The 4,168-nt window shown below is 39.8% G+C and overlaps 1 long non-coding RNA gene across 2 annotated transcripts in view; it reads right to left on the bottom strand.

The window, feature by feature from the left end:
- Window positions 1–3,117, bottom strand: part of LOC106948810 (uncharacterized) — a 44,634-nt gene extending 41,517 nt beyond the window's left edge. For both annotated transcript variants that reach the window (XR_001425253.1, XR_001425254.1), the window contains exons 1-2: window positions 3,104–3,117; window positions 269–410 (exon numbers count right to left, since the gene is read on the bottom strand). This is a non-coding gene — a long non-coding RNA (uncharacterized LOC106948810). The remainder of the gene's footprint in view (window positions 1–268; window positions 411–3,103) is intronic.
- Window positions 3,118–4,168: the final 1,051 nt, after the last annotated feature.

Here is a 4,168-nt window from a genome sequence, read left to right on the forward strand (position 1 = left end):
TTACGTCATGTCTGATAAATTAAGAAGATGGCACAGATCGAGGAGGGCTTTCTAACTGATGATGAACCATAATCACATTTAGGCCACTGTTATCCGTTCTGACGTGTTCCACTCACTCAAGCTGTTATCAGTCAAAGGCCTGACAGCGGCTCTCTGTTTTCCAGCCTTGTACGTGTCTTTGTCGGTCTACATCTCAGGATTCGGACAAGCCGCTATCAGAAAACGGGTACATCCCGGCCATTATTTTCACTCGTGTGACAACACTCACCGTTATCTCCTCTTGTGATGTGAGCCTATGGCTGAGCAGCTGATTAATAGACACGGGGTCGCATCACCCCTCTCCTGTCTTTCTGTTTTTCTGTCCGTCTCCGACTGTGTCATTCACCCTGTTTGACGAAGGGTGAATTAGGCTGAAACAGACAGAAACAGAAGGGGAAAAAAATATCAAAAGAGCAAGGTCACTCAGAGGTGAGAAACATTAAGTATGAATAAATGTTTTTAAAACTACTCTCTCCTGGGATCACATGCACACGCACATGCAGTCTTTTCTTCTGATTTTAATTAAAAGCTTGAGTGACAACATGGCCTATTTCTCCCATGGCTGTTTCAAATTGAGCGAGAGATAAGACTTATATTTAGGAGACCTTATCAAACTCATCTATTTACTGTCAGTAATTTTTCTTGTCTCGCCTTACACGAAAGTGCAGACAGAAAAAAAAAAAAAAAAATCCCCTTCAATCCTCTGGGTTTCAAATCCCCAAAGCGAAACTATGTCTTTCTCCCCCTCTAAATCTCCTGTCTGCCCCTGGAACATGATGTATAACAGTGAAAAATGGAGACAATGGATTTTCCTTGTGTCCTAATGCACTTTCCATCTAAGCTGTTACATTGACTCAATATCCTAGCTGCCTGATGACTGATTACCAGGGCTGTTTTTGCAGTGTGTACTTTTGCTCTGGTGTTTACTCAGCAGTAGGGCAAGGTGCGATGTCTAAACATCGTCATCTCTGAGACCAAATCCACGTGGGATGCCTGATGACAGAACAACATGAAAGCGCTGACAACAACAAAAAAATGTGTTTCTCCTTGGTCTATTTTTTGCATCCTGGTAAGGAGTCACTTGATCCTACCTCCTTCTCTGACAGTTCAGCAACTGGATATCGTATTTTGTCTGCCTGCAAGATTAGCATTAAAGGAAAAGGGAAATCATTTTACTCTAAGAACCAACGGGGAATATGACAAGCTCTGAAACATTCATGCACAGCTTTGATTTGTTTGGCCTGGTTTGTGTCTGTTAGGTCGTAAATGCAAAACTTAATCAAAGAGAGGCACCCAAATGTTTCCAAAATATGTAATGCAGAGCCCAATATAAAGTGTGGAACATGTTTGAGAAGTGTTTATGGGCAAGGAAGTTTTACCGACTGCTGGTTAACCTTGTCAAGGGAAACGTTGTCAGAAGGCAGAGTTCACTGTGGGAACATGTGTCATTTTGGATGTTAGTACAGACATTATAATATAAAGTTATTAAGTTTTTATACAGAATAAAAAATAAATTAAGGACTAAAGATTTACACATTTGTGTTCCACACAAGACTTAATGTGAACCCTGAGAAATCACATTTTTCAATGTTTTCACATTCCAATAAGTTGCCATTTAGATACTTTGCCCTTCTTTTGGCATGTTCCTTAGTACAAGGCACATTGCATACTATAGTTTAGATCAGGCCTAAAAAAAAAAAAGTAAAAATTAAAAATGGCATTGACATTGTGTCTGAGTCCGATTCAACTCGACTTGAATTATAGGCCTGAGCCAGAAGTAAGCCCAAAATATGATTTCAATTAAAAAGCAGTGTAACTTGTCCTGTTTTTAGCTTTTGTTTAACATCTTCCAGCTCAATATTGTCGCTTGTTGTAACTGTAGGGTGAGACAAATGCAAATCTTCAGAGATATGTGATTGATGGAAGTGGAAAAGGGTAGGGCTGTATGCGCAATATGCTGTATGCTGCACTTATTACAATCTAATCAACTGCTGCACTCTAATTTCTCTTTCCTCAACAAGGTGATCTACCTAGACTACAAGAAGTAGTTTAACACAACATTATATTGTGCATTCTGACTTAGTTTGCTCTTTGTATGTATTGAAAGCTTAATAAATTTGCTGCAGAAGCCTGAGCCCAACCCAGCCGGAATTTTGGGTCGGGCTCTGGCTATACATCTAAACTCTGTTGTACACTGCTAAAGGTTCCAAGGTCAAGATAAAGAATGCATTAACATCAAACTTGTGTTAGGCAGCATGTTGCCAGTGCTTTGCATGTATTTTTTTTCTCTTCTATTGTCCTTGCTATCATAAACTTTATTTTGTAATTGCTGAACAGGGGAACAGGTTATTTCAGGCAGCTGAAATATTTGGTTTCCCCCCCTCCTTAACTTTGGAACAGAGCAAATGTTACCAAATTTACAGGATTTGTTGTTGATGATGAGAGGAATAAACACAGTTAAAGACTTCCAGGTAAATTAATGTGGTCATGTTATGGAGGGGGAGCAGATTATTTCAGACTGCTGAAATATTTGGTTTCCCCCTTTGGCAAATAAAGACCAAATGTTTAGAAATTCTCAATGGTTGTTATGTGAGTCATCTGTAATATTTTACATTAGAGTAGGATTTTCCAGAAAGCCTACCCTCTCATCTTTTCCCTGCTATCAGCTAGCTTCCATCCTCTTATATTGGCAATGAAAAATTATAAATATAAAATGTGTTGGGAGAACCATGTTTGGTGACTGACTTTGTGTCAGGCTTAAGTGACAAACGTTGGAAAAATACCGATTCTAGGCGATTAAGGAAACAACATAAAACTATGTAGAAAGACCTCTACACACATTTATTTTACAAATTTGTTGTTTTTACCAAGGAATCGAACAAATGGGCCGTGAAAATTGTGAGATCCGCCTCTCTGGCTGCAGTTCGCGCTCCCGACACAGGGGAAACAGATTTTCAGACAGGATCAGAATTTCGCACAAGAGCGGTTGTAAGAGCCAAAACGTTCGCGACCGACGCATCACTACAAGATTCCCTTTAAACACAATGAAAAACAGTAATCTTACCAGTCTGAAGGTAATGTTAGATATTTTTTGGTATTATCATTATTACTTTAGTTCATATTCAGTCTAATGTTAATCAGTATTATTGTGATTTTCTGTTTAAAGTGTTCTCTTCCTTATGTGTGTATAAACTGACCTGGAGGTTACGACTGTCTGTTTATCTTGATGTGAGACAGTTAACTCTGTGTTTCCCAGACCTTAATTCTTATCAACCAGAATACCTCCTAACTGCCTGAGAGCGGTCGTATTTTGACTCTTGTTTATCCTCCCTCTTTGTTGACAGTTTGACCTAGAGCTGAACTGGGCTCAGATCGTAGATCAGATATCACACCTGGAACTGAGTTGCTGGTTTGTTTAGGTTAAATGTTTTACGCCCTTGTTGTTTTTTTCTGGCTGTTCTGCTTGACAATAAAACAGGGGCTCGCGTGGAAGGAGATCAGAACTNTCNGTGAACGGCTGATGGAAAGTTCTCCTTTTGCAAAAGCTTTGTCTATGAAATTCATATACGTTGTCTGTGGTCTTTTTATGTAGGTTCGAGAAAAAATACCTATCAGGTAACTTCTCCTGCCCAAGGTTAAACAGCAGCTGTGTGCATGAAGAATCTCTCGTCCTCGCCCTCCTGAACGCAGGTGAGTGAGTGCTGATCCACAGGCGTCAACAGCCTAGCTGAGCTCAGCTTAATAATAAGCTCAAACGCAGTAGCGTTAGCTTCGGCGCTAACTTAGCTTAGCATACTGAGCTCGGTCCTGGAAACGCAGTTCAGCTGGCTCTCTTGTGATACCACGCATTTTTAAACTCATCTATAGTCCAGAAAACAAAGAGCAGCCATCCAGCCATAATGTGACAAGGATATACTTTTACAGCTTTCGAGCCAGAAGTATGTTCCCTCCATACAACCGCATGAAAAAATCCCGTCTACCTGGCAGTTTTTCTTCTTCTGGCTTCCGGTCTCCCAGTAGCACACTCTAAACGGCAAAATCATTTTTATTAGAAAAATGAAATAGAGCTGGGGTTTACTTTTTTCTAACATGTAAAAAACAAATATAACATCAATCCAGGAAATAATAA

Source organism: Poecilia latipinna, unplaced genomic scaffold (genome assembly GCF_001443285.1).
Source record: "Poecilia latipinna isolate Pla-1442-1.1 unplaced genomic scaffold, P_latipinna-1.0 Scaffold308, whole genome shotgun sequence".
Classification (NCBI taxonomy): Eukaryota; Metazoa; Chordata; class Actinopteri; order Cyprinodontiformes; family Poeciliidae; genus Poecilia; species Poecilia latipinna.